Consider the following 17,781-nt stretch of genomic DNA (forward strand, 5'->3'; position numbering starts at 1 on the left):
GTCTCCGCCAGTTTTTCTCACCCCCCCAGCTGCTAACTCTGTACAAGGGCCTTATCCGTCCATGTATGGAGTATGCTTCACATGTCTGGGGGGGTTCCACTCATACTGCTGTTCTAGACAGGGTGGAATCAAAAGCTTTTCGTCTCATCAACTCCTCTCCTCTAACTGACTGTCTTCAGCCTCTCTCTCACCGCCGCAATGTTGCATCTCTAACTGTCTTCTACCGCTATTTTCATGCTAACTGCTCTTCTGATCTTGCTAACTGCATGCCTCCCCTCCTTCCGCGGCCTCGCTGCACAAGACTTTCTTCTTTCTCTCACTCCTATTCTGTCCACCTCTCTAACGCAAGAGTTAACCAGTATTCTCAATCATTCATCCCTTTCTCTGGTAAACTCTGGAACTCCTTGCCTGCTTCTGTATTTCCACCTTCCTATGACTTGAATTCCTTCAAGAGGGAGGTTTCAAGACACTTATCCACCAATTTTTGACCACTGCTTTGACCCTTTTAAGGGACTGGCATTTCAGTGGGCATTTTTTTTTTATTAGATTTTTGTTGCCCTTGGCCAGTATCCTTCCTACATAAAAAAAAAAAAAAAAAGAGTGTGGCCATTTGTTTTGTCAGAATAAAGATGCTTGCAGGATTACAAGTATTGCCTGCTTGTGTTAACCCTCTGACTGCCACTTGGTACACCTTCCCTAATTTCTAATCACTCTGAGACATCTTTACTAGTCCTGCAGCCAAATCCAGTCTTTGAGCTGGGGAGAAATTGTTTAATGTTTTCTTTTCAGCCATAACTTCCTTGTAGGTGCTTAATAAAACTTCACGCATTGCTTCCGGTGCTGTTAATTGTTTCGTGTAGCAGTGAAAGGGTTAATGCCATGTATACGCGCGTGTGTATGTGGTAATTTGGTGACATACATGAATCTTGCAGTGTGCGTTGTAAAAAGCATTAAAAAAAAAAAAGACAAGTTATATGTTTAAAAACGGTCTATACAGCACACTCATTTCCTCGTAGACATCTGAGCAGTGGTGGTCGTGGTGGTCGTGGTGGGGTGCGGGAGTGACATCGTGGCCACATCTGAGCGGAGGCACGGAGCAGTGGTGGTCGTGGTGGTCGTGGTGGGGTGCGGGAGTGACATCGTGGCCACATCTGAGCGGAGGCACGGAGCAGTGGTGGTCGTGGTGGTCGTGGTGGGGTGCGGGAGTAACACTTGAGCGGAGGCACGGCTGTTCTGGCGCAGATGTGACCCTGTACGAGAAGGGTGCTAGTAATTTTTTATCCTGTACTTCCCCTTTGCAGATATTTTACTCATAACTCACTTTCCTTTTTTTCTTTCTTTTTTTTTCACTTCTGGAACTGGCGATGCTAAATTTTCCCTTCGAGTTTCAGCTTCCATTTGTGTGTGTGCGGGTTTTGTATTTGTATTTGAGTGTGTTCCGTAGAATTTCCTGGCTAGTGGGTAGGTGGGTGTGTGTGTCTGTGCTTGGTGACCCGTGCAACATTCGCCAGCACGATCCGCCTCTCCGGGAATGCAATAAGGCTCGCTGAAAGCCGCCAGGGAGGGGAGCCGAAGGATGGGGCACTCCTTTGTGATGTTGCGTTCTCTTGGGCTTTACTCGTTTTTATTTTATTTCTTTTTCATCTCTGACATGGCCTTCCCCGCTGTCTGCTTTCTTTCCCTCTCCCTCCTTTCCCTATCTTTCTTCCCCACTCCTTCTTTTCTCTCTACATTATCTTTATCTATACGAGGATGACTTGACCTGAAAAATACTGCTGGCACGGGGAAGGTCGCGTAGCGGAGGTAATACGTGGAAAGACAAGGGATAAAGGGGACAGAGTAGAATGATTAAGAGATACGAGGAAAATCTTGCGAGAGTGGAGACATACTGACTTTTCTGTACTTCTTATCTACCTATCTGTTTGTCTCTATATATACTTATCCATCTATATCTATCTATCTATCTATTCTCTCTCTCTCTTTCTCTCACTCTCTCTTTCACTTCTTTCCTCCGTCCTGCGCCAGGGAAAATCGGGCAGCCAGGCAAAGCTTCACACAAGGTGGATATTCTTTGCCTGCCCACATTCCTCTGATTTTAAGAGCAATGAAGTATTTTCAAACACTGGATGGAATTTATGTAATGCTTTTCGCGCAACTAAAGCAGAAGTAACTAAGCACTTCAACTTTTCCCTCTGCTATCTGTCGCAAAGAGGCGCCAGTTTTACTCTAAAAGCCAAGAGTTCATGGAGCCAGAAATTTTCTTCTCGCCGCTTTGCTTGAGTTAATTAAGCTGTTACGGGAGCCTGCCAGCCGCCTTCCCCCTCCTTGGCAGACAGCGAGGATGAGACGCTCTTCTTATCCTTGGCAGGGAATATCTTTTTGTCCGGTAGTTTTGTTCTTTCTAGTTTCTGAAGTCGTTCTTATTGATTTTCTATCCAGTGATTTTTCTTTCTTTTTTAGTGAAACATTTCCAGTAGGTCATAATTGAGTTCTCTGGTGTGTTTTTTTTTTCTTTTTTCTTTCAACGCATTTCCCAAGTGACCATTATTGATTTTCTATCGTTTCCGTTCCTATTTTAAGTATTTTTGAGCTTTGGCAACTAAGTTTTCAAGTGGCTTTCATTCTTTATAGTACTGCAATTTTTTTTAGGTAGCATAAATTATTTTTGTAGTGGTTTTCGTTCCCTCTGGTAATAACTTTCTTGATTGGTTCTTGCACAACTGATATAATGAGTGACTTCGTATAAGCCACGAAGATATCACATCGGCGTCCTGCAAGCGATTACGTAAAGGTTAAGAGCGTGACCTGTAAGTATGTGTCCTCCACGACCATAACTCCCGCACAGCCTTGGCGCTCGTGCTGTTTGTTGCTGCGACGTGAATTCTTTCATAGTGCTTACTTTCCGTACGAGAAAAGCTCCTGTTTACTTCAAGATAAATAATTAAAAGCTTTTATAGAAGTTAAACAATATATGTTCACTAATAATCTCAAAGTTCTTGGAATATATGACGTAACGACACCCATGAGAGAATAAGTCATTACCAACTTTTTACATAAAAGTTGCACTTCTATAAAACTTGCACCGACAGCCATGAAAAGTAGAGGGTCGCTGCTGCTGGCCGGAAACACTGCTAATTACAAGTGTGTTTCGTGGAAGACAACTTTCTATATAATGATCCCTGTGACTATTGGGACTTTTCCACTGAACGACCCAAGGCGATCGAACGTTTGCAACGACATACAAAACAGATGTGTGGGGCGCAGCGGCCATGCAGTACTTATCAAGCTGGCACAAGCACGCCCGTGCGTCATATCTCTTCATTCCTGGGCATTACAATGATATACTCGTATGGTATCTCAAAATGAATAAATGAAAATGTGAGATCGAATTTTTGTATGGTTAAATTCAGAAGTAGATGCAATCACTAGCTTTCATAAAATTTTGAGTTAGTGGATGCTGTAAATGAATTACTGACAATTTCAATTGATGCAGACACTCAAACATCACTCGGGAGTTTCCGCGGCTCAAGGGTCAAGATACAGAGAGGGTACAAGTAACGCTGCACTGGGAAGCCATTCAGTGGACGGGGTGTTCATTACGGTGTCCCTTAAACAGGTGAACGCCATCAACATAAAGTGAAATCTTCCCTCTCGTATCCCCAAGTGCTGAGGTCGTTGTAAACAAGAAATATTTTTCAAAGAAAATGCCTGAAAACTTTTGTGTCCATCCTTAAGAGAAAAGTTTAAATGAAAAAAACATCCTGAAGAGAAGTCTTGTTGTCGCCTGGCTGCCAGGTATACGAGAGGGCGAAATGATGACGCAGGCGGACGCGACGGGAAGCACCAGCCATCGTGATGAACCTTCTTGAGTGCTGGCGCTCGCGCCGCCACCCTGCGAGAAGTGATTGGCCTCAGGAAAACACAACTTTTTATTTATGTAAGAGTACCTTTGGTCAGGGGCGACAAAGCTGGTACAAAGACCTACTGAAAGTGCCAATCCCTTAAGAAAACTTCCAAAGCAAGGCCAAAATTACATTGAGGCGTCTTGAACCATCTGAAAAAGCTAAAAAAATTATCGCAACTGGACTCAACTTGGCATCAGTCCATATTAGGAATCCAATCAGTTTGTTATGACTTGCCAGCTTGTAAAAGATGTACCATGGTATTACAATAACAATCCCTGAATTCTGAGAACATTGCAGTATTCGCGCGCCATTATTATCAATGAAAACAAGCTATTTAGTTCAGTGTATGTCCGGGATTTACGGTGAGTGTTACATAATTACCATTAGTGTAGCTTAAAGGTTCAAGCTGTTTTAAGGCCTGTTTAAGTTAATGACATGTTTTCTTATTCTAAATCATTGCGGTAATTTCTTTTTCAACTGCAGGCTGAGATCATGACACATCAAAGTGTAGACACTCTGGCTTAGATTAAAAATATATAAATAAATAAAGTTATACAAGAGTATATCAATTTTTGTATGAAGCACTGCAACGTAATCAGTGTTGTACATGAAGCAGACACTGGTTAATTGAAAGAACACTAAACCTTACTATGTTTGTCTGCACTAAAACATCAATGCGTCGCTCTTAATGCTGTACGAGGAAGAAGCGGGTAATCAACAAAGTGTTTTGTGTGCATGGAAAAATAAAGAGAACTTTCTCCTAAAAAAAAATAATCTTGGTAACTTTTCTTATTGGCACAGAGGCAGATTAACTTCGCCACCTTATACTGAGTGGTTTCTAATTTCCAAATAACTTTTTAGAGTGAGCAGACGAAAATTGACCTCCTCTAAGGAGTGAGGCTTTACCAACTTTGTTTAAACGTAATCTAATTTCCTCGAACACTAAAGAAAAACACTGAGAGACATCCAGACAGGAAGACACGCCGAAACAACAAACAGATAGACAGATCAACACAAACAGTGGCCACGTGTACAGCTGAGTGAGAGGCCTCCATAACGCACGACCTTAGTGGGTCTGAACCAACAAAACTGAACCCTCCCAGTTTTACAATAAGACCATGACAAACCAAGATATTGTAAGATATCTACAATACTAAATAAGCGTATGACTATGTCCATCTCATTTCTACACTCACTGCTGTTACAACTGTTTGGGCTACTTTCTCTACACTATGGCCACAGCTTTGCCACGGCCTTGCCACAGCCCTGTCACGTCACGCCCTTCCCAGTTAGTCTCATCACAACCAAGCGACACCACCACCACCATCTCCAGCCATTCCCCGGCAAACAAGCACGTCTCACGCCACACACGAGGGAGAAATATCGTTATTCCTTGTAGCGCTAATCAAGAGGAAGTCTAATCCGCACTGTACGTTTCAACTGTATACTATAAGAGATAACTTTCTTCCCGAACGAGGCCCACACGTCTAGGCATTATAGTGGTTCATTTGCTGGGGAATGCTGTTCATGGGATATCTCGTATGAAAAAAAAGATAAGAATGTGACTGACCTTTATTCTGAGTTGATTTTATTTTATCTATCTATTTATTTATTTATTTAAGACGGAGTTGCTCAGAATCTACGGAAAGTAAGATTTGTTTTCTACTTTTATCTTTTCTCTCTAACCACGGATGTCGCATAACTAACTAAATACTTAAATTTGTTAGTATCACATCAAGCTTATCGGAAGTCGTTTAAAGGATAATACAAAGATTTATCGGTTTTAACATGACACATACGATACTTATTCTCCTTCCTTCCTTCCTTCCTATGACCTCGACTGTCTTGAAACAAACTGGGAACAGCGAACAGAGGGTAATTTTTCGGGTATTTAGTGTTGTTTCCTCCCTTCTTTACTCATTGTAAGTAAGTAAGTAAGCTTTATTGTCACATTGAACTACATACAACATGAAAATCTTCTTGGCTTGCTCAGTAGCTCCTCCACATAATATAATATAATATACTAAAAATAATACATCATTAAAAATACACACTCACACACATAAAACAAAAGTTAGCGGGAAGCAAAGGAATTGAAGAGATCTATACTCTTAGGAATAAAGGTATTTTTAAATCTAGTAGTTTGCATCTTTGGGAGGGCAAGTCTTTTACCAGATCTCAGGAACTTGTATTGGCAGTGCAGTGGATGCTGGACATCATTCATAATTTTATTTAGTTGTTTTATCACCATCATAATATATATATCATCTAGGGAATCAGTTCTAGCTTTAAGTTTACCAGCGTTCTTTACAATTCTTTTGAGTTTATTTCTGTCTTTACATGTTAAGGATCCATACCATACTGTAATAGCAAAGCTCAAAATGGATTCAATTACTGATTTATAAAATAGTGATAATATTGATTGATCTATGTGGATGTTTTTCAATATTCTTAGAAAATGAATTCTCTGTTTACATTTTTTGTATAATTTAGTTGTATTTGAAGATCCTGTTAATTTGTCATCAATTATTACGCCAAGATATTTATATTCATGTACTCTTTCAACTTGCTCATTGGCTATGACTAGTGGATCTGAAATTGTGTTAATTGTACGGAAATCAATTATCATTTCTTTTGTTTTCTTTACATTTAGATTTAAAAAGTTATTATTGCACCATGTAACAAAGTCTTCAACTTGCTTCAGGAACTCTCGTGAATCATCATTACTGATTTTTCCCACTATTGCCGTGTCATCTGCATATTTAATTATAGAACAACTTTTATATTTACTTCTGCAGTCATTTGTGTACAATACAAAAAGTAGTGGAGCCAGAACACAACCTTGGGGTGCCCCTGTATTTGTTATAGCAATGTCTGATTTAACATTTTTAAGTTTTGTATATTGTGAACGCATTGTTAGGTAACTATGTATCCATTTGATGAGTTCTCTGTTTACATTTAATGCTAGTAACTTTTGTAACAATATGTGGGGTTGGATGATGTTAAAAGCGCTACTAAAATCTATAAAAAAAATGCGAACCTGTGTATTTCGATTCTCTAAGTGTCCGTGTGTGTGTGTGTGTGTGTGTGTGTGTGTGTGTGTGTGTGTGTGTGTGTGTGTGTGTGTGTGTGTGTGTGTGTGTGTGCGCGCGGGTGTGTGTGTGTGTGTGTGTGTGTGTGTGTGTGTGTGTGTGTGTGTGTGTGTGTGTGTGTGTGTGTGTGTGTGTGTGTGTGTGTGTGTGTGTGTGTGTGTGTGTGTGTGTGTGTGTGTGATCTGTAATCAGTTTAATCAACCCCGTCACAATTTATTCCTGCCTTTCTCTTTGCTCTTCAGCCACCCCGCAATGACAGGACGTTAGTTAATAAAATGAAGGGAGTGTGTGCAGGTTAACTCGATAAACTGCCTTCATCCTCCACCCAGTGCATGCAAATCCCTCTTGGTGAAAACTGTACTTCTCATTCTTTTTCAGTGTAATTCTATTTGACTATTATGTAAACTGATCAGTGAAAAGGAATGGAACCGCTTAATACTACAATTACTACTCCTATTAAACACTCCTCCAATGAAAACTACAAATATCTGTCAGTCCAGGAATGCTCTTAAGTCAAAGCTTTATAAAATGGCAAAGCACTGCAGTAAAGCTCCCACTGTGAATAACCCTGTCAGCTCCATTAGTCACGTATCTAGCACCTAAGTGCGCTTGGAACTTTTTATTGCATCTGTCTCGTATTGGGGCTGGATTCTGCAGGCTGATCAAGGACGCTCTATCCTCCCATTGGCTGAAAAGATGATAAGCTTACCTGCGTGTTCCGTTTCAACAAAACAAACGCAACTCCAACACTCCGTCGACTAAACCCCAAAGTGCTGCTCGGATCAGCTTTATAATTTGCGGCTTAACTTTGTGTCCGCTGAACCTTCTTATCATAGGACATTGTGTAAGAATATATATACGAGATTTAGCTTTTACCGCCCATAGCGAAGGAAATATATGAGAAATGAGAATCTCCGCTGCGGATGGCGCTGCAACGTATGAAGTAATTAATTTTTAAAGTTGCGATGGTGAAAACTATGATGGTGTTAGTATTGAAGTTTGTGGATAATCAATAAAAAGACAAAATGGCATAGAGGTGACAAGGAATGAAGATATTTAGTGATAACAATGGTGGCACTTCTTCTACTGACAGTAAAAGACCCAAATATCAGTGCTATTTGTAGGAAAGCAACAGCGGCAACGTGGTAAAAACATCTATGACAATGAAGACAATACAGTGACGATCGCAATGACTGTCTAGAAAATTTTCCTGTTATATATTTTTATGAGTGACAATTTCAGTGTTTTTCTCCCGTTTTTCTGTCCTAGTCCATCCTACTTCACACGCTAAGAGAGAGAGAGAGAGAGAGAGAGAGAGAGAGAGAGAATATAGGGCGCGTCAATAAATAAATAAAAAACCTCCGCACCCTCGGCACAACTTTAGAATCACCGGGCAGAATTTATAGGAGACGTTTAGTAAAATGAGAACCAATAACATTCCCGGGCAGCGGCAGAAAATTTATCACACGCTCGGTTAGGAAATTGGAAACGCAAAACACAAACCTGCCTACTTTTTTTTTAGCAGAACCTCAGCGGCGAGGCGAGAGGTGAGCAGCATTGGGGGAGGGGCGGGGATGGGGGAGAGAGGGTGGTCATGAAAAACGGTCTCAAATAACGTTACGCTCCCTCAGGTAAACTTAAAAAAAATATTTCGACGCAAACTATTCCTATGATTGATTATACTAGAGTCGAGTTTATTGAGTCAGGTTGTGAAAATATATCATAACGGACAATTAACTACACTCCAGTAGCCACATGTACTAAACCGCGGGAGAAAAGGACAAGCTTCAACTTAAAAAGACATCAGAGACTAAATAAGAACATGACACCGACGATGTGACCCCGGAATGACTCGAACACCCAGCCTTCTGATCTGGAGTCAGACGCACTACCATTGCGCCACGGGGCCGGTGTGAGAATTAACCGCGACCGAAGCAAAGACGCAAGAGGAGAGATAGGGGTAAAGGGGTAGGGTGAGGAAGAGCAAGGAAGAGAGAATGTTGAAAAGAGGCAAGAGGAAAGGTGAGGATGAAGAATTAGGATGAGGAGAGAGGAGAGAAGTGGAACAGACAGGAGGTGGACGAGGAGAGAGGAGAAAAGGTGGTAGATAAGTAAAAGACTGAAGAGGAGAGGTAAAAAATGGAAGAGGAGGAGGAAGAGGAAGAGGAGGACGAGAGGGAAGAGGAGGAGGAGGAGGAAGAGTACGATAAAAATATGAAGAGCAACGTAACAAAAGCAGATAAGGTCTTTTACTACAATAACATATCCAGCTTTACCTGAGCACTATTCTACTTCCAAAAGAAAATTCCCCAGCCCTTTATAAGACCACTACCCCCAGCACACTGCCGGCAGATATGGTGGCAACATCATCATATTTATTGAGAATATATATATAAATGAAAACTGTCCCCACAGCACAAAGGAAGCCTTATTAGTACATACGACGCAGAGTGAAGGTCTAACAACCGACTTAACACGTGACCCGGGACGCTGCAACTCGGAAACGAAGTGATCGAAGGTCTTAAGGATATAAAGTAGGTTTATTTTCTTTCCTTCTTCTCTTTCGCGTAAATAATGAGATATATGGTAACTTAAAGAGAGACTAAAATGTTATGTATTATCAAGTAAAGATTTCTCGGTAAAGTGGAGAAGGAAAGGGATCTCTGGCTGGGCTTTGAACAACTATGTAAAATTGTAACCGAGTGAAAGTTTTCCAGTCACGTAAATGATTAAATCTATGGGGAGACTAATATGATCGTAATATCAGGTACCGATTTCTCGTTAACGTGAAGAGGTGGAAATAGATCTCTGGCTGGCTGGGCTTTGAACAACTATGCATAATTTCAAAATATCTACTTCACAGGGTAAGCGACTGAGCGATAAACATCTAAGCGAATCATGAACCATCATAGTATTGTCGCAACTGATGTGCACGCAAGGCTGTTTTTTCCCTCTGAGCGACAACGCGCCTTGAAGAAACATTCCAGCCCAAGTCATCTGGTATGTCGGTGCTTCCTGCCGCGGTGTTGGTGGCTGTGCGTTCAAGGCATTCCGAGTGTTGCGTTAAATCTACTTTACTGCAACAAGCTCCTGAGCAACAATGTCTGTACTAGAAAACACAGACTGAAACGCATGTACGCACGTCTTTCCTGAAATCTTTTTGTAACGCTGTTGTAGGTACAGTCCCCTGCGTTTCCGCGTTCATGACTCAGCGTTGCCAATGTGTGAATCGCCTGCCGTGAACCGCCCCGCCTGATTCGACTCGTATCCGACACACACCCCAGTCAGTACGAGGAAGAGGGAGGGTGATGGAGGATTTGGCGAGATTAGTTTCGGTTTAGAGTCGAAGCAGGGGGTTCACAGCTGGCGATTCACACTATCACACGCTGGCAATGCTAAGAGGTGAACGTGGAAGTGGAGAGACTCTGGGTCAGAAGTAGAGTAACCTTTGATATTCACTGCCACTGTGCTTTGCCATTTTCCTGAATCTTACACTAATTGACTTCCGTGGGCAGTGACTTGGAGCGAGTGAAAGAATAACACCAGAGAGAGAGAGAGAGAGAGAGAGAGAGAGAGAGAGAGAGAGAGAGATTAAGTTCCCGCTGACAATCTTCTTACAAAATCTGACTGCTAATTCTTAACAGATCAAGGACTTCATGTTGAAAGGAAGCATCAAACGCAGTGGAAGTGAATGTTGCATGTAGCTTGACTAGTGACTATGACTGTACTCTCCTTCCCTATTACTCGAGGTCTTTGTAACCCTCCAAGAGTTGAAGTAATGACGACGCTTATCCTCCACTTTTTAGATGGTTCTTTTGACCTTTCTTTTGGGACCGGCACCTCAGTAGCCCGTTTTCTGTGTGAGTATGAGGGGGATGCTTTTTTGTTGCCCTTAACCAGTGTCCCTCATACATAATTAAAAAAACTCATCTGTCACTACACTTGAGCGATTCCAGACGGTTCTACGAAGGGAGATATAAAACTGTAAACAGGAAAAGGTTTGAACGACGAAATCATTCTCTCCTTTTGCTATCAGGAGTGTCTTTCGAAATCATGATATCCTGCCCTTCACACAGACCATCCCATTAAGACTCAGAGGCCGTAGCGTTAACTTAGGAGGTAGAAAGATCCCCCCCAGCTAATTTTCTAAAGGTTTTTCCCAACTAAGATCCTCATAAAGGCCCTGGGAGAAATATATTACCTTTTATTTCGCTCGAATATGCACACTATTATGTTGTATGTCACAGATAGCCGTGTCAGTAATGGTGATGGTGGTGTTAGTGATAATGGTGACGATAATGAGGAGGAGGAGGAAGAGGAGGAAGAGAAAAAAGAAAGACAAAAATAGAAACGAAAATTTATAAGTGAAGAAGAAAGGAAAACAAGTTGAAGATGTGGAATTAAAAATGTCGAGAGAGAGAGAGAGAGAGAGAGAGAGAGAGAGAGAGAGAGAGAGAGAGAGAGAGAGAGAGAGAGAGAGAAAATTTTTGGTGTAACATTGGTTTGAACAAAGGCGGGCGCGCTGTCAGTACGGGGAAGTTGGGGAGGGAAAGAGACAAAGAGGAGGAGGAGGAGGAGGAGGAGGAAAGAATATAATAACAAGAAAACATAAGAAAAAGAAAAATGTCATAAAGACGCTAAGGAATAGATTTATAGTCATACACACACACACACACACACACACACACACACACACACACACACACACACACACACACAGCTTGATAGATTTATTCTCATTTAACATCCCACCAGCAAAGTTATTTGTTTCTTACAAATTCCTGTGTGTGTGTGTGTGTGTGTGTGTGTGTGTGTGTGTGCGGAAAATGTCGGGAAGGAGGGGGAAAAATAGAAGAGAGTAGAGGGAGAAGAATAATGATGGAGATAAGAGAACGGACGGGAGTGGTGGAGGGAGAAGGAAGGAAGGAAGGAGGGAAGGCAGAAAGGATGGATAGATGGAGTGAGGGAGGGACGAATAGGAAGAAAGGAAGAAAGAAAGAAGAGAAATAATGAAGACGATGGGTAAGCGATAAAGAAAGAAGCACTGAAGGGAGAGAAAGAGAGGAGTGAAGAAAAAAAAAATGTCTTGTAACGAAATTAAATGAAGAAGAGTCATTAATTTGAAGGGAGCGGCAAAGAAAAAGTAATAATATCGATGATTGACGCGACAAAGAATATCATCAGCGGCGAGAAACGGGATATAAAATGATGCAAGACATGAATCCGCTTGACGCTCCTCCTCCTTAAAAAAGAGAGATTTATTTATTTGAAAGGCGCGTGAAGGCAATGACGCTGAACGGAGGGAGGAGGGAATACGATGGCCAGGAGTGTCGGCAAGTCTCATGCTCTCGTGCCAAATGAAATAGAAAAATACTGGAATAATGGAAGATGTGCATGGACGTGAAAACTTGACGATAAAAGAAGAGATACGATGGAATCAAAAAAATATTTATAAAGGTGAATGGAAGAATACTGTCTTTTTTGCTAATTTAAATAAAAAAAATTAATTTCGAGGTGCACAAGAGAGAGAGAGAGAGAGAGAGAGAGAGAGAGTGTGTGTGTGTGTGAATAGCAAGTTGATACTCCTCTCTGCTAAATGAAACATAATATGCCTTAAAACCCACAGTGTCTGGAAAGCGACACACGTCTGGAGCCTCGACAGATGCCTGAGTCTGAGCGGAGGCCGAAATGTGCGTAACGGAAAACAATAACTTGAAACTTCAATAATCATAACTCAAATACTTGAATATAATCTGATAGCATAGAATTTTTAAGGATCTAGGAAGTCAAGGATCTGGGTCAGCTGAACAGTCTTACCACGACGAGTTACCGCCTTGCATCTGCCGCCAATGTTACTGTCACCGATACACCGCCTACAAATGCCGCCGTAATCATTGCAGAGACACTTACTCCTGAAGGGAACGGTGGCGGCGCACAAAGAGGCCAAGTTTTATGGTCGCGTCGGGTAAAACCAAAGTCTATATTGTGAGAACACTTCCTGGTGAAAAGAACAGATACACCTGACAAAAGCTTTACGTATCTCGATGGCACTGAGATCCTTAGGAGGTTTCCAGAGCTTGGTACTGCTACTGGCTGGTGCACTCTACTGTCTCGAACAGAATAGCCTTTCTCTTTATCAGCAATAAGAGTCTGTGGTCTCAAACACTTGGACGTCTTATCTCGACTACTTTTCACAGGCTGTAGTGAAAGTTATTGGGGTTTTCAATGTTGTTTTCATGATTACATTAATTTAATAAGGATTTTGCATCATCAATAGGAAAAATACCCATGAAAATACGTCTAATCACCTCTGTGGTCTTTGAAAATAGTTCTAATGAGGGAGAACAAAGCGCTAAATACTACAGGTTAGGAATGACGTCAGTTTGTGTGCAGCGAGTCGATAACCTCCTTGCAAGAGTCACTCGTGTTCTGGTGTACCGTACTGAAAGGCATCACGTGGATTATGTTCCTGTTATATTTTCTTTGGGAATATGTTTGAAGATTGTCACGGGCTGCTAGTTTGTTAGAATATATTAAAAAAAAAAAGGCACGATAACTATGTACGTATATAGAAATGAAGTGAGTGATTTCATTTACGACAGAAAACACTTTTTGACCACCAGAAGCCGATGAGTCCAATTATAAATTTACGTGCACATTTACCTGCATATCTACATATCACAAGGACAAACCACCTCATTTCTACTGAACAATGATTTCGAGATTCCTCGCTATGGAATGCCCGTAATGCACCTGTAACTGCGCGCACATTTAAGTGTGTGAGCCGCGCGTGACGCAGTGCACCGGCGCTCCTGTGTTCAGATTCCAGCCTCGTATCATGGAGCTTTACAGAGCTGAAGTAACTTTTAATCATTAGGACCTGCCTGTGTTCATGCTCACCTCAACTTGTGCCATGCATTTTAAAGTTATAACAATGCTACGATTTGATCCACTGCAGATTTGCCGACATTACAACTAACAAGGACTGAAACTGAAAAAAAAATTCACAATAGCTACTATCCTGACTACAATTCCTCTTGGTCTGCTAGCCATTAAAGTTACGTGAAACATTACGTACATTTTTTTCATTTTTACGCTGGAGAAAATACCTAAGCTCTAATACATGAATTACAGTAACTCGTGCAGACTGATATCGGTAAGTACTGAGTGAAGACATCATTAGGCAACTAAATAACAGCACGACGAAGGCAGGTCACTCATAACGCTCAAGTACTCGCGTGACAAGATAACATAAAGAACACTAGTAAGAGAATACCATCACCACCCGAACTAATAATGGAAAATACTAGTCGTGGGTGCTTACGCTGGAATGTGAATCAGCGGGGCACACAACGAGGTCCAGTAGAGAATAAAGTAGCTCAGGGAGGAAAGAACAGTCACGAAGGTAAAGTACGTTTTCTATATCATGACTTTAGGATTAGAGCGACGGCACCGCACGCAATGGAGCCAGACTTAGGGGGACGCTGTCATTCAAACCAAGAGACAGATCACAGGAAAGACAGCAGTATATCCGTTCTGTTATTACCAAGTTTTACTGAATATCACGTAAATTTCAAGGAGTAATCCGGTTTACTTCTGAAGAATCCACATCAAAGGAGTGCGTCTCAAAAATGTCAGTTCGGACCGTCATTTGATGACTTCCTTTGATTAAATAAATCCTTGACTCGTTCCCTCTGAGGCAGCGAATGAATGGCGAGGAAGAGGACACCACTCATGCCACGCGTCACAAGATCAGCACGGAGGAGGAGGAGGAGGAGGAGGAGGAGGAGGAGGAATGTGATCAATAGAAGAATATAAGAGGAAGAGAGAAAAGGATGGAAATATATGGAGAGAGAGAGAGAGAGAGAGAGAGAGAGAGAGAGAGAGAGAGAGAGAGAGAGAGAGAGAGAGAGAGAGAGAGAGAGAGAGAGAGAGAGAGAGAGAGAGAGAGAGAGAGAGAGAGAATGGGGAATGGGGGGGAATGGGGCTTCTAACACATCATTACTCCAATATAATAACAACAATGACCTACATATGCAATATACAACTTCTACCACATTATACTGAAATACGTGAAAGAGTCTGCGTGCTCCACCTCGCCATTATAAGAATCAAGAATGAGGACGGCAAAAAAGTAAAAAAAAAAAAAAAAATGTCTCTTTACAGTGAAGAAAATTACCACCGCAAAAAAAGATAACACACAAAAAAAAAATGTGACTTACACGTTCACTTTCCTCTTCATTAATGTCTAATTACTTACTCGGAGCTGAGGGAGGTGACCTAGATGCCTTTACTGACTTGATTACATTGAGTGAGAGGGGACACTGAAGGAATGTCGTTGGCTCCCCACTACTACTGCAACTCCCACCACTGATGATAATAACAATAATTTCATCTACTCTTCATCCAAATGGCAGTTTTCCCGCGCGTGCCAGAGTGGCTGAACAAAGCCGTCGAGCGCAACAGTAAAAAGTCACACCCCAAAAAGAACTAATCATATACTCGTACCTGGATAAAAACTGCAGCTAACACACGTGCGCTCACCTGTCGCATCAATTTACATTTTCACATTTCCAGCACATTTTATGGAATTTAGCTGATATTCCATTGTAGTAAATTTGCAACATTTTACTTATTTCCTGTTTTTTTTTTTCATAATATAGTGTAGTCATTAATGCGCAGGCGTATTCATATATACAACTACATATTCAAACACACACACACACACACACACACACACACACACACACACACACACACACACACACACATAACGAGCTCAACTTAATCCTGCAAAAATGCAAATAAGTAAAAAGTCAAGAAACAAAACCTAATAGGTAAACACACGCACACAGACACACACGAGAGAGAGAGAGAGAGAGAGAGAGAGAGAGAGGAGAGAGAGAGAGAGAGAGAGAGAGAGAGAGAGAGAGAGAGAGAGAGAGAGAGAGAGAGAGAGTTAAATGAAACCCAAGCAAATTTATCAAATTAATTCTGAAATCAATTATTCACAGCAACGCTCCTCGGTTTCTAATACCTGAGTAGATTCTTCCAAAAATATGAAATACAAAAAAATAATAATAAACTGCATAAAATATTTCTCTGTGGCAGGGAATAATACACTGCCATTTAGAAATGTTAATCTGACAGAGAGCAAACACGTGCCAATCATGCGCAGACCTCAATTTGGGGGACACACCTATTTGGGGACAAAGGTAGGGAAATGAGATTGCTTTGGCTATTTGCTGAGGGAACATAGAGTACATGGGAAACAAAAGCTGGAAATGAACGTATCCCCATTCAATGAGAGCGAAGAGATGGTTCATGGATTCAGAGAAGGTAGACATGATTATAACATAAGAGGACACAAGATACGTGTTATGATAAATTTCTGAGATACATGAGCTGGTTAAAGTAAGTTTGCTCTTCACCACCACGCGGTGAGAACATTTTTTCACTATTGTGGCTATGTCACTTTTATAACCATTACTCAGTGTTTTGAAGAAGTTCCAGCAGAACAAAAACATTGCAAAATACATGCCGGAAAAGGGACCGAGGAAAGAGGATATGCAAGAAAAGGTTAGCTAAGAATTACGACCCCATATAGAAACAGACTGAAGGTGAAGACGAAGATGATTCATTGATTAGAAGAGTAGATCCCACCACTGCCACCACTTTCTACATTTTTTTTTTTTTATCGCTATGCTAGAGTAAGTCTATTTAGCACTCGACACCCGTTCTCACTGACAAGAAGACAGAGTAGGAAGACGTGATCTGTTGCTGCAACTATTAATGGGAGGCGAAAGAACCATCGGTCATGCACGTTACCAAGCAGCGTGACCTCGTATCTCTCGTGTAACTGTCCAGAACGTACATGTAGCAATGTAACTTTCATCTTGTTTCTGTTGTTTGTTGGAACGTAAGAATTCAGTTACAGATCTCGGTGCTTGTGTGTGTGTGTGTGTGTGTGTGTGTGTGTGTGTGTGTGTGTGTGTGTGTGTGTGTGTCTCAATACTCGTCTTATATTTTATATCTTATTTTCAAGTAGTTACGTAGATAACGAGAGAGAGAGAGAGAGAGAGAGAGAGAGAGAGAGAGAGAGAGAGAGAGAGAGAGAGAGAGAGAGAGAGAGAGAGAGAGAGAGAGAGAGAGAGAGAGAGAGTGAGACGGAAACAGATATATAGATAGGTACAGACAGACAGACAAACATAAATATAGCAAATCCTCGCTAATCTGACTAAATTGTTGGGAGGACTCAGGTTAGATTAACAGCAAAGTCTGTTTTACGAGGGGTCATGCATGAAAAGATTTGGTTTTTGTCATATATATCTGAACATTTTAAACCAGCTTATACCATTCTGTACATCTATAAACAAAGTGTGTATCTCCACAAACATATGGCCAGTCTATCATCTCTCTCTCTCTCTCTCTCTCTCTCTCTCTCTCTCTCTCTCTCTATCTCTCTCTCTCTCTCTCTCTCTCCCTCTCTCTCTCAGAAATGTAGTAATTCAATGCAGTAATTCGATAATAAATTTTCCTCTATGAAATACACAGGTATATATTACAAGATCATCACGCCACACGTAACCATTGTTAACTATTATCTATTTTTGTTGGTAAAGTCACTGGAGAAATCTGTAACCTGTCGTGATATCGTGCTGAGCCACTACAAGGCCAAAGAACAGCAGGGTTTGTTATGCGTCAATGTGATGTACGTTAGGGACTCAATTTCAACAAGTTTTAAGGCACTGTGTTACGTACGTCAGGTCACCAGTGCTCAAAGG

General features: G+C 41.4%; 1 non-coding gene across 1 annotated transcript; it reads right to left on the reverse strand.

Moving 5' to 3' along the window:
* Window positions 1-8,834: 8,834 nt before the first annotated feature.
* Trnaw-cca (transfer RNA tryptophan (anticodon CCA)) lies at window positions 8,835-8,906 on the reverse strand. The gene has a single exon. It is a non-coding gene; the product is annotated as a tRNA-Trp (tRNA).
* Between the last annotated feature and the right edge of the window lie 8,875 nt (window positions 8,907-17,781).

This window comes from Scylla paramamosain, chromosome 11, assembly GCF_035594125.1.
Source record: "Scylla paramamosain isolate STU-SP2022 chromosome 11, ASM3559412v1, whole genome shotgun sequence".
In the NCBI taxonomy this organism is placed as follows: domain Eukaryota; kingdom Metazoa; phylum Arthropoda; class Malacostraca; order Decapoda; family Portunidae; genus Scylla; species Scylla paramamosain.